Below are 19623 nucleotides of genomic sequence, written 5' to 3' on the forward strand. Positions count from 1 at the left end.
ATATATATATATATATATATATATATATATATATATATATATATATAGTTTCTAATAGGAAAAAAAATCACACACTTTTCATGGAACTATCGATCGATCTATCTATCTATCTTTAGGTATTATTGGATGCATCTATTTATAAAATTAAGGGCCTGAAGAAGGTGGTGGTCATATTAAGTAATACAACATGTACAGCCATATTTTAAGCGTAGCTTGCATAATGATCTCAATATAACCCCACGCTAATTTCTTAAAAGGATTTCTGCATCTTGAAAGTTTAATACTGTATTGTAGATACATTCCAATTTTTTTAAAAAAAAACCCTAATATTGTCAATTCTTGTTAAAAAGATTTGAGCTTGAATATTTTGATTTCCTGTTTGGTTAATCTTGAGCTCTGAGCAAGTAAAATGAAAGATTTAGGAGGTTGCAGCTGGATCCTTTCAGTTCATGTTAAACATTATATATATACTTGTTTTGCTGAGGGGCTGGATTTCTGTAGATGTAACAAGTGAAATGATCAGGCAACAATCACCTACGTATAATCTGATAATAAAGCACGATGATTTTGAACAAAAAACATAGTTGATGTATCTTGGATTCCTCATTTGAAAAGGGAATGCTTTTTCCATGTTTTGTCAGAATCAGAGCAACATAATATTCCCTATTCTACTTTTTATAGAAATGTAAAGTAGAATCCTCTACATCACATAACAGCAGAGGTAGGGTTGGTAAATAGTACTGGTTGTGACTAGCTGCTGATCCTGGTATAGTTGTATCTTCCCAACATGACATATCTGTAAGGCAAGGGATATGGGGAGGGGCATTCCTTTGTTATCTTGACAATTAAATCACACTAATGGAAGTACTCTACTTTAAGAACACTAGATTATTGAAAGGCTTCCATCTGACCAATGAATATTTTTTGTAGCTTTCTGCATGTGGTTTTCTTTTAACATTTTCATTGTGTGTGCTCCCATTAGGAAATCCTTGGATTTGTTGTTACATGATCATGGCTTTCTATGAAATGAGCATTTTTGCTGAAAGAATGTATGATGGTCCTTATTTCAGTATTGTCATCATGAAGGAACTGTTCACTAGCGTGTGTGTGTGTGTGTGTGTAATATATGTACACTATGTCTAGGGCTGTTTAGTAAAGAACGTTAGGTATGTACATGTCCATATCTTAACTGGATTAAGAATGTAAAACTAGACAGGGATCAAATTTTACATTGGTATCAGCCTTGTCTAATAGATATCTAAAGATTGGTGGGGAAGATGTGCTCAGGGTCCAAGAATAGTATCTTTTGGAAAGATTGCATTTTACAATAAGGGAATAAAATTCTCACTGGGAGAGTATTTGAACATTTCAGATGTGGCTAAAATATCAGCCTTTATCATTTAAATTTGAATGATAATTAAATACCGAGAATTCTCCCTTGCTACTGGCTTTTCCAAACTTCTGAGGAATGATGAAGAATTGCCCTCCACGCTAACTGCACTTGGTCCTCCCTTGGTATCCTGCTGTTAAGTGAATTCTCTCGTTAGACTCACCTCACACTTGGTAAGGCAACTTCCATCCTTTCATGTATTTATACCTGCTCCTGTATTTTCCATTTCATGCATCTGATGGGTTCTAGCCCACGAAAGCTTATGCCCAAATAAATTTGTTAGTCTCTAAGGTGCCACAAGGACTCCTCATTGTTTGTGATGGGGATTGTCTCTTTCCTCTTCTCTCCACCTAGCTACAGCTGGGATGGTTCCCTCAATTATCTCCCTCTCCCATCAGATTCTGATGGCTTTCTCTTTTCCTATCCTCTGTTAGGTGTTGGCTTTTTCAGTGTCTTTCAGAGGAGCTTGATGCTTGCTGTGTCTGGTACAGGTTACCTTGGTAGTGTGGCAGCAGTGTGAGGCTTCTGGCTACATCCTTGGCGGGGGGTGTTAGGTAAATGTTGATATGTTGCACTAGCCCAAATGTTAATTTAACCCACTGTTGGGAAGTACTGTTAACAAGTCCTGATGATGGATCAGCAGGTTTTCTGAAATTATCTGAAGTTTATTATGTGTAGCTGTTTCCTGGGGTGGTTGGTTGTGGATGCTTTTTGGATTGAACAAATCCTTGTATTTTTCCCTTTTTTATAGTCATATATTTAATTTTGATTACACATTGCATTGTGCTTTATCTTGGAGGAGATGACTGCATTTCTTTATGGAGATTTTTTTGGTGGGGGAGGAAAGGAACTAATGCTATGGAAGATTTAGCAGCCTCCCCATCGAGCTTGTAAAGACTAAAATAATCCTTGTTTACATTACAAATTTTCTGTGTGTCTGAAATACAGTTTGGTATGTTACAAAATGTATTGAGATACAACTTGTAGCATGTGATGATAAAGTAATATTTGAGGTACTAACATTTTAATTTTTATGCTCACTGTGCCTGCACTACCGAGGTCCAATGTTATTTAGGTAACATAGTACTAAAACAACAAGGAGTCTGGTGGCACCTTAAAGACTAACAGATTTATTTGGGCATAAGCTTTCTTGGGTAAAAATCTCACATCTTCGGATGAGGTTTTTACCCACGAAAGCTTATGCCCAAATAAATCTGTTAGCCTTTAAGGTGCCACCAGACTCCTTGTTGTTTTTGTAGATACAGACTAACACGGTAGGGCCGTAGCAACAAAGAACGTGGCCCCCTCCGAACGGTGGCCCCCTCCGAACATATGTCCGGGCGGGGCCCCTTACAATGCAGAAATTGGAATGCGGTATTTATTTTGCCACTTTTAGGGGCCCCCTTCCTTGCGGGGCCCCCTCCGGTCGGAGGGTACGGAGGGCGCTCGCTACGCCTCTGTAACATGGCTACCCCCTGATATAGTACTAAACCTCTCTTTAAATAGGGGCATATTCTGGAATCAAACTCTGTTCAGCATAGTACTTCTTTATAAAGAGATGGCTCTGATTACAAAGGAGTTGTACCGTCGTTAACCTCTAGGTAATATATGTGTTTCTCTTTAAAAATAAATAAATAGATTGTGCTGGGTTTGTAATTCTTTTTAAAAGCCTCAGACTTCACATCAGATAGTTAATTTCAGCCCTGTAAAGATCAGTACAGAGTAAGAAGAATCTGTGGTATATTGTAAGGAAAATTTTACAGTACATGATCTCGTAAAGTGATACATGCTGCTTAGAGCTAAAACATGCTAGAATACCCTGAAGTAGTGTAAATTGGTCCCACTGTGGATGCTCAAAGAGCTCTTTTAATGATTTTGGCATGCCTGTAGCCTTAGTTCTTTTAGCATTTTGTTGGTTTACTGTTAATTATTTAGACACATCACAGTCATTTGAAAAGTAAGAAATAGGAAAAGCTTGAACAGTTTTAACTTTTCCTTCTGAGTTCCCTTCCCATGTGTGCCAAAGAATAGCTTGTAGTCTGTGTGCCGGTGATGTTAAAGTGCATCTTTGTTTTCTAAATATATATTGAATTTTAAGTTGCATGAAATACATAACCCTTTTGTTGTGAACATTCTTGTGCTGAAGAGTATACTTCATCATATGAAAATCATGTAAATATATTTTGAAAACAGTTTATATTTAAAACTTGACACTTGGCTGCAAGTGGCAATCATCCTGCTAAAAGGGATATTATTTGTGACACAAGCTATATGGGAGCCTAAATGTTCATCATGGGAAATGTGATTTTCAGAGCAAATTGGATGTAGTTTACTCTTACCTTTCTCACACCAGTACTTTGTGTGCCTATGTCTGCCTCTTAAAGTGACACACATCCAAAGTGTGGGCAGGGTATATGATGTGATCCATAAGACAGTATGCCTGTGGAATCATAATGATTACACAGACATGGTCTGGTTCAATGGACCTGTGTACCCCAATACTCAGAAGCTTATCATTATGTATGGATTCCAATTGTTCGTTGTTTTGGCATTATATATATATAGACCACAGAAGCTGTGCACCTTATATAGACTTTTTAATACCTTACACATTTACATTATAATGGCTGCCTAAATATTGCAGCACATCTTCGTTCACTCTCTTACTGCCTAGCTTGTTGGTGTTTTAAAATAGACTCTTTATTTGAACATAGATCTTGTTAATGGCTGGCAGTGTTTTTTAAGGGGGTTCTGAAGCACGTCATTAAGTGGTGAAGCCTGTTTGTGATGAGGTACAATTTTCATTTGTCCATGTTCCAGTCTCCCACCCTTTCTGCCCACATGTTAATATAGGCACTTGGAGATAAAACAACTTTTTTTTAAGCATAAGTGATTCTTTTCACCAACTATTTCCAAAGCTATTTTATATATGAGGTTGCAGAACTGTTGTTTACTTGGAACATGCCCCTGCATTCCTTGCGTACCCCAAACTCCTGTAGATTTCACTGGGAATGTTGGGTGTGCAAAGAATGCAGAATCTGGCTCCCTTGTTGTTTAGGTAGCATGTTAATAAAGTCTACATGACTTATGATTAACATTACTAAAGGCATTCTTAGTTTTTGTTGACAGTATCCACACACTGATATGACTGAACCCAGGCACAATTTGTGAGAACTGAAAGGGACAGATGCTTTGTCTGTTATGAGGTTCCTTTTCAAAGCTGTTAAGCGTGCCATTAACCTGACTGTATTGGTGAGCAGATGTTCTGTGTTGTTTTACTACCATAAAATACCAATTTTTGTCAAAGTTTGAATTTAGTTGTCATCGTCATCATCATGGCAAATCCCAAAGAGGTGTGGTCTCCTTGCAGTTCAAGCACCGCCTGGTTTGATCTCTGGTTAGGTTCTTACAGTAGTCTGGCTGAATATTTAGTTTGTCTGTCAGTGGCAATCTTATTGCACCACTGAAGTTTTGGGTGCTCTCATGATTGCTAGCCATGTAGGGACAAAATGCAGTTAATTAAAAATTCATTTTCCTTAGATACTGCCTTATCTTGTGATATGGCAACAATATATATGGGGAGACAGAATGACATAGCAAGTAGTTATCTATATTGTTTTGCTTTATCAACTATAATTTTAGGGTTTACTCTTTTACACTGTCTTTGTAAACTGATGTAAACAACACTCAAAAATGATAGGCAAGTTTGATCCGATGAGCTTTTCCTATTTCTAAATGTCTAATGTAAGTAAATTGGCATGTTTAAATATGTAAAAGCTCCTTGAATAATATGACAAGGAGATAGCTAAGAAATTTCATGAAATAAGGATTGGTCCTGCTGTTGGAATTAAAGATGTCTAATTATGAAAATCTGGGAGGGCCTCAACTTGCAAGTGACAAATATTGCAAAACCATAAAATTTCTCTCAGCTCTCCTGCAGTCATGAACCTCTTAATAGTGTCCTGCAAAGTGCTGCCAAAAAAGTGTAATATATATTACTTGAACATTTCATTTTTAACAGTATTCATGATAGTGAAAACTTGCAGTGTGAATACCAGGAGTTTAGATGAGGTAACTATGGTGACAACAATCATTTCCATGAAGTATCAGATTAAAGAGTACTGTATTCAGTGAAGGAATAAAAATAATCTTGCAACCAAGAGACTGAGAAACTTTAGCTGATACTTCTGAATTTTCATGTGCATTTGGCTTTTAATTATTTCTAGATTGTAACACATGTAAGCTTGCTGTGGTATCTTGAAGAACATAGCACAACTGGTTACCAGTTCTGCCGTGGGATTTTCAAATCATTAGATATAGACTACTCAAAATCTAAATGGAATGTTAATTGTCACTGCTAGAAATTGAACCATCTCTTTAAATGAAATCTTGAATTCTTAGAAGAACCACCACCCCCTACAGTTCATATAGATTAAGATGTTTTTAACATGAATTTTGTGCCTTTGGAAAACTACCTGATTGGCAGCCAGGGAGACTTAAGCCCACTGTTTATCCTCAAGCTGTGTTTGCAGTGGATCATGATGTTGCAAACTTCTCTCCTCCACACTCCCAAATCACCCTAATCTTGATAAAAGGGGAGTTCAGTCTCCATGTTTTAGTCAGGCTATGGCTTCTCTGTTCGTATTGCCAGTAAATGCCTACTATAACAGTGTTATCTGAGCTACCAGTCTCTTGTATTTAAGATTTTCACTACCTCTTTATAGTCTCTAAATTATATTGCTTTGTGCTATAACTCATGAAATTAACAGTGTTTACTAATACCAGTATGGAAGTAGAAACATTTACATTATCTCCAAATGTTTTTGATTATTTTAACTTCCTAGGGAAAAAAAGAGCTTGCACCGGATAGTCTATTTTTTTAACAAGAGAAACCAATTCAGTGTCACTGTAATTTAAAGCTTTGTATGACAACACAGTAAGTCTAAATTAATAGAATATTTTCTGAATAATTATCTAATGCTCCCTGTACAAAGCAAATGTAGATAGTGTAGCATGTAGAATATGCAAGATTAATTCAAATCCTTAACCAAGCAACAGATCTGTTTCTTTCTCCTGTGTTATATGTAGTCAAGTAAAATATTGATATCTACTTCCTTTCCCTTTAACAAGCCTGTAATCAAAAGGAAAACTTGCTTGATTGGCCAAGATAAAAATAATAGTTGCTTGACACTTGCAATTTTTATTGTGTGAATTCTAGTATCTGTGAAGTTGTAACTTTGTGGATTTTGTGCTGCCAAGACAATTGCTTAGTATTTTTCCCATGGCTTCAATCAGCTGCATCTGAAAAGTAGAACCATGCATTAAGAATGTTTATTTAATCCCAAAGAATGAGTAGGCAGAGGCCTTTCCCTTTATATTTCCATAAATGTTAAGTTCTTTTTAGAAGCCTTTTGTTCCAGGGAGCTCACTGAATGTATGAGAGAGAACATGACATCACTAGCAAACTATATGGCTCCTGTAAAAGCTGGAGGCATCAGGTGGTTTAATATGTAAACAAAAGCCCATAGCAGCCTAAAATAGATCTTCATAAAAATAAACAGTGCAAAAAATTACCTTCTAAACAAGGAAGTGAAGGGCTACCAGAGGAGCTCTGTATGTAGTAGTATGTGTGTTGTATAAAATGCTGATCAGAGAAGAATATAAGGGATTTGCCTTGAAAACCCACAGAGTCTGGTATTGCCTCTGATAGCAGAGTATTTGTTTACATCTGTATATTGTTGACAGATGAATATGTAATCAAAGGTATTAAAAAACAAAACATCTTGTAGAAAATATACAAAAGTAGCTGCTTTCCACAATTTATTTATTATGGGGAAGGGTGAAACCAAATGATGCACATAAAAAGTGGCTTGAACTGCTGTTAAGCCCGTAATGATTTTTTTCTAATATATTCTAAAATTTAGTAGCTGTCTGTGTGTAACATACAGGATTGGCAGAATTTGATTTTTTTTAATAATTTCAGTGGATAATGTTTGGTTAATAATTAAAAAAATTCTTATCTATTTTAAATTTTCACAGTTGCAGGAGATTATGCAGACAATTATTTAATGACGATGTTGAGATTCAAAAAGTTAAAGCTTTATAACTTAAAACACAAATTGTTAACATCACATGTCAAATTATACAAAGTAAATATTATTAAATCAAACTCTAGTTCTCAAGTTGCATTTTTCTTACTTTGCCTATCAGTAAACTTCAATTACCATCAGTGGAAATATTTTTTTCATCAGTTTGTGTGTGTATTACTGAGCTTAGTAATATACAACATATATCAAAATTGAAAAATAACTAAGAAGTTACTTTCAAGCCAAACAGAATTTTATACTACTGGCAAAGTGTTCCAACTGTATTGAATTTAATTTTGGATGATTATTTTTGTCTTGAGTTTATCAGGGTTTTGTTAATCTAAACTTCTGTTCAGTCATAAGAGAAGAGAGATGTGTCAGCAAATTTTTTGAATTACGACAGTAGGAACTTGTACTGAAGAGGGGGCAAATTTTGTGCTGACTTGCACCTTGTGTAATTCCTTTGAAGTGCATGGTACAAGTGTATTGTACAAGGTGCAAATTAGGGCAGATTGTAGCCTGTTATATTTGTGTTTTACTGCTGGTTATATATTTGCTGGCTGGTGTACTGGGAAAACTGATTAGTAGCTTGCTTGGTGACATGTAATGTGTTGTGTGGTTTCTACTTGGAAGTGGCAGGTCTGGTGGGGGAAGTAAAACTTTAATTAGTGCTGCCCTGAGTAGATCAAACTGGATTTTTTTCATTGCTTTGCCCATAATTTTATTTTCCTTGTCTTGTGCAATCATTTAGCGACCACACTTACTTTTTTTTCCTGGTTAGGGCTGTGTGTGTGCAGAGAAATGTTGGTTGACTGGTATTTCTCTCATATAAGACTTACAGAATAATGATTCTAAAATGGCTTTATGCAAACCTCATCATTCTAGAAGACTTCAGTTATACACAAACAATCATTGATTAGACTTCAGTTACAAACGTATCTGTGGTGGTGGTGTTCTAAAGTAGGATTTTATTTATTGAACCAATTAGCTGTTGAGTGGAAATGCAGAATTTATATATATCAACAAATTGCAGTACTGGCAACAGGAAGATCTTCATTCTCAGAGGACAATGACAGTTAATGTGTAACAAGGATGTGGGTTCAAATCCTGCAATCCTGATTTGTGTGTGTAATCCCATTGAAATCAGTGGGTCTGTTTTTTTAAGAGGAAGGATTACATGTTTGGACCATATATTCAGTGGCATGTGTATTCTGAAATGTTATTGAAACTGTTCCAACCTTTCTGCAACAGACAGATGGGATGAACGCTCCTCCTTTAACAAGCAGTTAGCTTCACTGGTATGACTGACTTTTCGTTCCTCTCTGGGTCTTTCCTCTTTGTTTCAGCCCCCACAGTTTCCTCTACTCTTTTCATACAGATCAGTAGCAGCTTTACATACTGTTGCCCTCCTGTGGTAGTGAAAAACAAAACATTTTTCTCAGACATCAAGTTGTGTAAAATTGAGAAGGAAAAGGATGAAAGTAAAGAAACTATTTCTCCCAGATGACTTGCATCTGAAGAAGTGAGGTTCTTACCCACGAAAGCTTATGCTCCCAATACTTCTGTTAGTCTTAAAGGTGCCACAGGACCCTCTGTTGCGTATTTCTCCCATTCAGCATTTGCCCCTCCCAACATATAGCACCGCTCTTGGTTGAGTGTGCTGCTTCAAAAGCAGCTTTAAAAAATAGTTTGTGAAATTTTTGAACTGATGTAATATAACAAACACTACAATTTGCATTTATAGCTCCTGTCATCCAAAGATCTCAAAGCACTTTAGAGAACTGATAGATGTTAGCCTTCCGACACTTTTGTCAGTTAGGCACTATTTCCTCTTGTGTTACTGATGGAAAAGCTGGGTCAGGTAGACTACAGGGGAGATTTTCAAAACAAGAAATAGAAGTTAGGTGATCGGCTCCATTTGATTGTGTGAATAGGAGGTGAATGTCAAATTCCTATCTGTACCTTTGAAAATCTGCCTCAATGTGACTGGGCCTAAGGTCACAATGAGTAAGTAGTGGAGCTGGATTATCACATAGAACACCTGACTTCTAATTGTGTGTTCTGACCACTAGACAGGTTCCCTTTTCAAGCAAGTAAAAGCATAGCAAAGCAGCAGATATAAAACTGCTCTCTCTCTCTTTCTCTGAAAGCTTTAAGTGGCATTATTTCTTAATTTCCGCATGTAAACGTAAGCATGTTAAATACATAGGATGCCATAAATCAGAAAATTTCCTGGGACTATCCTGAGGTGGGGAGATATCACAGAAAATTTCTAGTTTTCAAACTTTAGGAAAAATGTATTTTGCAGTTTTTACCCCTCTGTTTTGCACCAGTAAGATGTGATCTGTCAATGTTCATAGGCCTCAAATATCCATGATTTAAAAAAAAAAAATCACTTTTGCCTGCATATATCTATTGAACATTAGAGCGATTATTGGTCCCGTGAAATAATAAAAATAATGGAGGGCAGTAATGATCTCAAAGTCAGAATTAATGGTCTACGTACACAATTTACATACAACACTTTTTTTCTTTTGATGGCACAGGCGTCATGTTGGTTTGTGTAATGAGTATGGCTGTGTGTTTTTCACAACCATGACTTCTGTGCTGAAAGATGTGACTTCTAGTACTTTTACTAAAAATTGTCTTTCACTCCAGTCTACCTGATCTGTTTTAGTAAGACTCTCTCAAGAATTTGTACAGAATTGATTCTTTATGAAGTGGTTTATTATGCTTTTGAAGATAAATGTTCACTTGTAATCTAGACAGTTTAAGAAAATGAGTTTAAAAATTATTTCACGAGCTAAATCTGCTCAGAGTCTCCCATCAAGTTTTTGTAGCTTTACAGTCTTATATTTTGTCTCCATTGTTTCAGTGTGTGTCTCTTTCACAGAGTAACTGAGGGTATGTCTACACAACGAAATTAAGTCGATTTTATAGAAGTCGATTTTTAGAAATCAGTTTTATACAGTCGACTGCATATGTCCACACTAAGTGCATTAAGTCGGCGGAGTGCGTCCTCACTACTGTGGCTAGCATCGACTTACGGAGCGGTGCACTGTGGGTAGCTATCCCACAGTTCCAGCAGTCTCTGCCGCCCATTGGAATTCTGGGTTAAGCTCCCAATGCCTGATGGGGCAAAAACATTGTCACGGGTGGTTTTGGGTACATGTCGTCAGTCGCCCCTCCCTCCGTGAAAACAACGGCAGACAATCATTTCGCGCCAGACATCAGGGCGATTAGAAGAGCACAGCAAGGCGTGCTGCGCATCAGAGAGGCTTTGAAAACCAGTTTCATGACTGGCCAGGCTTCGATGTGACAGTTGGGTGTGTTTCTTCTTGATGCAAACTGGCCCCCTTTGTTGATTTTAATTCCCTGTAAGCCAACCACCCTCCCCCCTTCGAAATAAAGTAACTATTGTTTTGAAACCATGCATTCTTTCTTTCTTAATTTAAATAAATGAGATAATGGACAAGGTAGCCTGGGTGGGGTGTGGGAGGAGGGAAGGACAAGGCCATATTGCTTATTGTAGCCACACTAAAAATCAAACTGTTTGAATGACAGCCTTGTGTTGCTTGGGCCATCCTCTGGAGTGGAGTGGCTGGGTGCCCGGAGCCTCCCCTCACCCGCGTTCTTGGGCATCTGGGTGAGGAGTCTATGGAACATGGGGAGGAGGGTAGGCGGTTATACAGTGGATGCAGTGGGGGGGTCTGTGCTCTTGTTGGCTTTCCTGCAGCTCCATCAGATGCTTCATCATGTCCATTTGCTCCCCCATTAGCCTCGGCTTCGCGTCCTGCCTCCGCTCTTCGCGTTCACTTAATTCTTTCCTGGCCTCTGCCACTGAATGCCTCCATGCATTAAGCTGTCCCCTATCAGTGCGGGAGGACTGCATGAGCTGGGAAAACATGTCATCGCCAGTGTGTTTTTTTTCGCCTTCTAATCTGCGATAACCTCAGGGACAGAGATGATAGGGGGAGCGTAGAAACAGTCTACGCTCCACGATTCTGGGGGGACTGCATGGTCACGCTGACCAAACAGGAAATGAAATTCAAAAGTTCCCGGGGCTTTTCCTGTGTACCTGGTTAGTGCATTGGAGTTCAAAGCGCTTTCCAGAGCGGTCACAATGGAGCACTCTGGGATAGCTCCCTGAGGCCAATACCGTCGATTTGCGTCCGCACTACTCCAAATTTGACCCAGCAAAGTTAATTTTAGCACTACTCCCCTCGCCGGGGAGGAGTACAGAAGTCAATTTTAAGAGCCCTTTAGGTCGACGGAACGGGGTTGGTTGTGTGGACGCATTCATTTTTAACTCGACCTAACGCGGCTAAATTCGACCTAACCCCATAGTGTAGACCAGGCCTGAGATTGCAGGGCTGTCAAATATTAGGAACCCTCACCCTTGAAAAAATAAATACTTCTATAATCTTCATGTATATCTTGGGTCTTGTAGCAAAGGTAAAAATAAAGTTTTCAGGCGGGTGTGATTTTTTTTTTTTCCATGTTGAACAGTGTCTTTAAAACTATTGATGACATCGATTTAACTTTTTTAATAGAAAATTAATTGGATTCTTTTTGCTTTTGTGTATTTTATTCTTTTTTTGCAGTCACAAAACCATGACTTTCCCCATGTTTAGAAATGATGATCAAGGGATAATGAGCCAAAGAGGCAGAGTCTTGTGTGTATGATATGTGGGTCATGAAAGCAAACTGAAATTCAAATCATTCTTTCTCTCACTATTCATGTTAAAACACAGACAATGCTGCAAACAATGTTCATGTTAAGGCATTTAGTTACAATATATAACATGCAGTCTCACAACGATGTATATTCCAACCCAGATTTAGCTTTCCTCCCCATCTCTAGTTTGCCTTTTCAAATGGTATTGTTTTGAGGATTTTTCCTTTTGATATTAGGGGAATATTTTTAGTGAGAGACTGCAAGTTACAAGGGAAAGTGCCAGGTTTGACACAGTTTTACCTTGGCTGTCTGTTTTATTAAGATTTTTCTTTAAATTATGCACTGTGTATATATAAGCTATTGTGAGTGTGTGTGTGTGTGTGTGTGTGTGTGTATATATTAACGAAATTGTTTAAACAAGTTTATTTTTTTTAAAGGCAATACGTTATTTAACTGCTCTTCGGTGTACAAATCTCTAATTAGCAACCATTGGACAATAATCTGAATGTCCAGGGGATTTGGGTGCATAATCCCATCCACTCCACAGACAGTATCCTCAATCCCCTTAAATGTTAAAGACCTGGCTGCTTTTGACTGCTGTAGGTCTTGCATCTGCATTACACCTGTGGCCTAATATGAAGTTAGTAGTATAAAATAGCCAAATTTAAATGTTGACATTCAGGAATGAGTGTTTTATCTCAAGGCAGGAAAAACATGATTGTTTTCCAGAGAACAGACAATGGTCCAATGGGGTGATACAGCTTCTTCTTACGAATCAAGCTGCTTAATTTACTGAAAGGTCCACTCTTGGCTATCTGGTGCTGGAAATGTTTGCGTAGTGTACTGGTATTCATGTAAATGTCATTCAGTGATTAAATGTAGTCTTTTTAAATAGCTTAAGTTAAACTAGACTTGCAAAAAACTGTATTTTGAATGGTTTTCAGCTTTCTTTTGATATTTCTGATTACCATTCAGTAGTTCTTGGTGAAATATGTACATTATACTCAAACAAATCCATTAGCATTTGATACAATATAGAAAAATCATAATTAACAAATTGAGAGCTCTTTGCAAAATTGGGGAGGAAGAAACTTTAATTGCAACAGATGGTATTTTTCAACCCACATCAGCATCACAGATTTGCTGGTTCTTTATCAATTTTTCTGTGGTCTTAATAGCATTTTTTAAAAAAACACATAAATTTCAAAGTCTCTGACTCACTGGGATAATTTCTCATCTCTTGAAACACCTAAGATCTGTTGCCTGAAGTCAGACACCTTGTGCTATGGGCTTGTTAAATCTCCTAAACTAAGCAAGGATGGACTGGTTCAGTATGTGGAAGGAAGTCTTAAATGGAAAATGCAGATAGTGCTGAAGTATTGGTAATGGGGACTCAAAGTTCTGGCTGTTTCTGGTCATTGACGATCTTGAGACAATATCCTTAATAGCATATTCATCATTGTGTCTTTAATAGTTAAATTCCAATTTAGGCCATTAAAATCTGTGTACCAAAAAATCCCTGTGTAGCTTCATTTGCATACAGTATTCTTCACTTATTGTTCTACTTTCTTCTCTGATAAGTGTGCTAGACAGCTACTGTATTTCTCCCTGTACAGGGTTGTGTAGCAGTGGTGAGTGGAGATTCCCATGTCCCCTACCTACTGTATCTGCCTCATTTCGTGAGGTTTAGTGAGCATTTGTGAAGCCTTTTTGAAATCCTCTCATGAAAGTGTTAATAATGCCAAGTGTCACTCTAGGGAATAGTGAAATGAAGTTTCATTTTAAAAGTTTATATTAGTGCTGCACTAAATGCACAGTGGCCAAACAGTTTAGTTAATAGTAGATCTGTTCCATTGATGTCTTGTCTGTATTTAGGATTAGCCTCCCCCAGATTCAGTAAACAGTGGCCAGCAGCAGATGTATATGCACCATTACATATCTGGAGCATATATAAGGAACACTCAATTTGCAATGGTTGAGTTTACTCATGGTTCAAGTGGTTAAAGGTCAATGGGTAAAAATTGTGGTTTTCCTTGATTGCCCTTGGAGTTTGCACTAGTGCAGCCCTACTGATAACTGGCTATTGATTGCTGAATTTCAAGTGTAGACAAAAGTATGCGCCTAATTAATCAGTGCTTTCCTCTCCTTTTCTATGTTCTATAGTCATCTTTTTCTGCTATACTGATGTATGGGAGAAAATGAAACTGAAATGCATGTTTCCCTCTTATTTTTTCACTCTCTCCCAGCCAAAGGATTACATCATGACAGTATCTTTAAACATCCAGCTCAGAATGAGGGTCCTCCAAATTGTCAGATTTAGACTCATAGACTTTAAGATCAGAAGGGACCATTATGATCATCTAGTCTGACCTCCCGCATGATGCAGGCCACAAAAGCTGACCCACCCACTCCTGGGATAATTCTCTCCCTTGACTCAGCTGTTGAAGTCCCCAAATCATGATTTAAAGACTTCAAGTTGCAGAGAATCCTCCAGCAAGCGACCCGTGCCCCATGCTGCGGAGGAAGGCGAAAAACCTCCAGGGCCTCTGCCAATTTACCCTGGAGGAAAATTCCTTCCCGACCCCAAATATGGCGATCAGCAGAACCCCGAGCATGCGGGCAAGATTCTCCAGCCAGACCCTCCGGAAAAAGTTCTCTGTAGTAACTTTTAATATCCCATCATTGACCATTGTTACTAATTACCAGCGATGGCACGTTATTGACCTATTGATTAAAATCACGTTATCCTATCAACGAAAGTGAGGATAGAATGTAGTCTTTTAAGCTTGATTTTAGAACTGATAATTTTTCAGTCTCATTTCTGTTTAATTTGCCTATGGATCTCTTATGTTTCTCCCACTCACCCACATTCACTTTTGCAAATGTCAGCAAAGGTATGGTAATCTTAATAAGGTTTGCTTAATTTTATGGTATTTATGTGTCGTTTCATTTAATGCTCAAGTCTTTGCTTCCCACGGAGTTTCAGAAACCTAAGGGCTGTATATATGTACATGTATAACATGGTCCTGTGGCTAGGGCAGGGGACTGGGAGTCTGTTTCTGGTTTTGTCACTGATCTGCTAGATGACCTTGGGGCAAGTCACACCATTACTCTGTGCCTCTTTCCCTTTTGATGCTTTCCCATGCTCAGAAAATGGAAAACTAGTGGCAGAGATAGGAATAGAATGTGGGACTGCTGTGTTGCAGTCCTGTGTTTTGTTCGCTGTGACTATGCAAATCCTTAGAGAATATCTATTCCACAAGCTTAGAAACTTGGAATAAAAGTCTTGTCTCTTAAATTCACATAGCAAAAATCTGCTCAATACTATTCTGTTCTCACACCTGCACAGAGTTCTTGCGTTTTGGGGATTTGTTTAAAAATAAGACGCAATAAACACTTGTACTGATGATCTAGAATAGGAGGACAGAGAATTCTATAATTTTACATTAGAAAGCCTTTTAAAAAAAGGAAAGTGGCAATCTCAAAAAAAAAAAAAAAAAAAGATTTTTCTGATTAGCTCTGTCTTCATAATGGAAGAGTAGTGATCCTTTTAAAAAACATTAATTTTTGTAGCTGCAGCCTTCTGTTTGGCCTCAGGTCTTAGAGTGTTTTTCCATTTGATTGCAAGATGTCTTAAAAACTCGCACTGTTTTTGGAACTTATTGAACTCGATAATTATAACACTTTAAAAAAAGTAGCACTTACTGCACGTAAACTACCATTAAACGCATAATATGTAGCACTGTTGTGATATCAAGTTAAATTCAAGAGATTGAGTTTGGCAATCTTTTGCGGGAACAGAAGTGCTGAATTTAGAATGTGGGATATCTTTGTGTATTGCATCAGACCACGCTTGCAGAGAGTTGTGGAGCAATAAACAATTAACTTTTAAAGGAATGTAAAACATTTTTCAGACACTCCAGTAAGAGATTCCACCATTATATAGAACTCAGGAAGCAAACATGACATGTAGCATTTTCCTAAACTAAAAATAAAGTAGTGTATGCTCTTAAAACATTTAACGTGGTTTTTCCAAATGTTATCGCTAATATTTATCCCTGAGCATTTGCAGTCAGGCAAAATTTTTGAAATCCAGTGGTTACATAATTTGTGTGTTTATATGGTTCCGAATGTTGCACAGTATCCTATGTAATTTAAGTGGTAAACAGTATTCCAATGAAAGGAAACCAGGTGGAGCAGTGAGTAAAACGTTCTGGGAGGATGTATAGCCAGTGAAACACTGAGTTATGTACTTGGAGCAATATTTTTCTTTGAGGAAGGACACCTGACTTATATCTATAAAGATACAATCTTCATAGTTAGCCACTCAAATTCCAGTTGAATTACTACATTCCAATTAGATCTGTAATTCTTAAAAGAAGTTCTTGGGTTAAATTTGGCCCAAAACATAGGTTTTTTTTAAAACAACTTTAACCAAACAAAAGACAAATAGAAATATTTCCATGATTTAACCCCCCCGCAGCCTCCCCCCAAATCCTCTAAGGGAGTGTCTACACTACAAACTTTGGTCAACACAAGTTATGTCGGCATAAAGCCGCCGCAGTTAGTACAGTGCATGTGTACTTGGCTTCTTGCTTCGGCGCTGTGCGTACTCACCAGGAGTGCTTGTGTCGATTCATAGTGCAGTGCACTGTAGGTAGGTATCCCAGTGTACAACCTGCCACCATACAGCACACTATCTTTTGGGAAGTTTTGGCAATGCATGATGGGGCAGAAATGAGTCATGCAGGTGTGATTGGGAGCAGGGGGTCAACTTCCCAGCCTGCAACTGTTTCCATCCCATGTCTATACATTGACCATGGCTCAATGCTGCTTGGGGAGGTGGTTTTACTGTGTCCCTGTGATGCGGCACTTACATCGGTGGGAGACAAATTTAAGTGTAGACACGTGCACAGCTAGGTCAGTGCAAAAGTGGCTTATGTCAACCACACTTTGTAGGGTAGAGCAGGTCAAACAAAGTTTTTAGATAAACTTCCCCTGCAGTATTTGCCACTCATACTAGCAGAATGGTGCAATGTTTGAGCACCTGAAAGAAACTGACTGGCTGATTTTTTTGCCCAAACTTAAAGTAATGTAAGAAGTAGATCAACATAAAAAGTGAAAAATAATTGTTTAAAACAGATTCACAAACAGTGCTTGCTTAGTGGTTTGTAGAGAGCTGGCCTGATGTATGGTGCCTGTATTTAGTTAAGACATCTAAAAACTCATTAAATACCTTCCTGCTATTACTTGTTCCATGTAGGCAATTGATGAAATTGCCGCAAGGATGTTACGTGATTGTGAATGGGAGAGGGAAGTGCATTCACAGGACTATTTCTGAGAGGTGGTGATCCCTTTCAAAGAAGAAATTTGAGAGCTCCTGGTTCAAAAACTAACTTTCAATTTTACAAATCTAAAATGTTAGCAAGATAGGGAAACAAAAATTCGAACACATGTGTGGCTTAGCTAAATGCAGCCTGGAGTAAATGTCTCCAACTACTGTTGTTGCCCTCTGGGCTTAATTTAGTGATAGGGTAAATGGTTGTGTAAATTGGTCATACGCTAGTTTACAATTATACCTGTTTTAACTTGCACGGATTTGGTATGCAAAACAAATGTAAATTACATGCATGGAGGTAAAAGGGGGAGTACAGGAAAAGCAACTCACAAAGGAGTATATGATAAAGGCCCTCATTTCTCCCACACACATTTCAGTCTACATCATCCCCAACTGTCATAAAACCAAATTCAGCCCTGGCATAAGTAGGACCCCAGTTAATTTCAGTGGAAATTGCCCTTTTTATGCCAGGGCTGAACTTGGTCCCCACAGAATACCACTCTGTAAGTTGATCTCATTTTGCACATCTTCAAATTTTCCTCTCTTCCAGTAACCGTAAGTTTACAGCATTCAATGCTTTTAAATACTAAACAATAACCAATTACAAGGATGCTCAGCGCAGGACATTAAGCAGTACTCATTTGAGAATTATATTAGCATTTTTTGGCTAGGAATTTGAGTGATGTAGACGAGGACCAATTTGATAGGAAGTGTTTTGTGCTTAACAAATAAAATGTGAACATCTGTCTCTAGAACGTTTTCTTACTTTTGTTTGAGGTTCAGTTTTATCTCCTGTGTTTTCTCCTCCTCTTCTGGTCTCAGAGCTCTTTTTTTTTTTTTTTTTCTTCTCCAGTTATTCTTCTCCTTAGCTATTCCCTGCACAGCAGAGTATTCTTGTAGAATTAAATATTGGCTCCAATTCTAGTGTCTTATTCTGGAAGTGCTACCACCTGTAGACATCTAAGGCCTTGTCTACTATAGCAAAAGTTATCATGCTAAGAATTAATTGTTAGGACTCTGTCAGGCTTGTAAATCCACACACAAGTGATGTCAATGGTTTGTACTGGTGTTACGTACTGTTTTGGATTGGACTTGCTGTGACCTGTCTGAATCAGAACTGTTTAAGGCTTCACTGTACTTTTAGTGTGGACATTATGTGAGCAGTTTAAATGTTCACAAATAGATTATATAAACATGAACAGATGATGACTTCTTGCCGAATTACTTAGAACATTTAAAAACAACACACTTGCTTTTGTCTAACGTGAAGGACAAAAAGAGGTAAAAACAAGTGAATTCATTAAAAATCAGTATGAGGTAGAATTTTCCTTTTGGTTTTGTATGTCCGCAATACCAATAGTATGAACTCCCATGTAGCGGTGAGCTGCCCTGGAGCTTGAATCGTTTGATCCAAACTGTTTTATGTAGTTTTGTTCACTTCCGATTTTTTTTTCTTTGTTAGGTTACAGGAAACTTTAAGATACTGTTGCACTTTTTTTTTAAACAGTACAAAAATGATTAAAACATTTTAAAGAGTTTTTAGTGTCCAAATGGTTCATGGCAAGAAGAAATCATGTTTTTCTTCTCTGTTAACAGTAGAAATGTCATTGAAGACATTTGTTTTGTGTTTAAAAAAAAAAAAAAAAAAAAGTCTCATCCTTGCAGACTTTGAAGAATCTGCTTAGAAAGGATCATATTTTTTCTTGTGAAGGAAGGCATCTTGTTCCTGTGAAGTTACTCAATTTATTGTGACAGCATTTTTCAAAATTGTAAGCATGCACAAACTAATCTTATCAGGCTCATAGTTCAGAAAACCACAGTGCTCACTACTTCGTTAATCTAAGGTAATTTTTAACTTCAGAGTATTTTGACTTGTGTTGCTAAACTTCAAATAAAAAGGATGCATTATGTATAAACATTTTTTGTGTGGTGATGTACTAGATTTCTTATCCAATCCCGAGTGCTAAAATGGCTCTACACAACAACGTTTTCTGTTCATTTCCACATAAAGGAACATCTTAGTAGATGGGGCCAAGTATCTCACCTGTCTTAGGTCCCAGTCCTGCAATGAGCTCTTAGTATTTGACGAGCAACATACTCCATATTCTAAATGTCTAGAATCAAATTATGC

General features: G+C 37.7%; 1 protein-coding gene across 1 annotated transcript in view; it reads left to right on the forward strand.

Annotated features, from left to right (window-relative positions):
- SHOC2 (SHOC2 leucine rich repeat scaffold protein) overlaps window positions 1-19623 on the forward strand; it is a 105780-nt gene that overhangs the window by 736 nt on the left and 85421 nt on the right. The gene's annotated exons all lie outside the window — the stretch shown is intronic.

Source organism: Terrapene carolina, unplaced genomic scaffold (assembly GCF_002925995.2).
Source record: "Terrapene carolina triunguis isolate 2854851 unplaced genomic scaffold, T_m_triunguis-2.0 Scaffold95, whole genome shotgun sequence".
In the NCBI taxonomy this organism is placed as follows: Eukaryota; Metazoa; Chordata; order Testudines; family Emydidae; genus Terrapene; species Terrapene triunguis.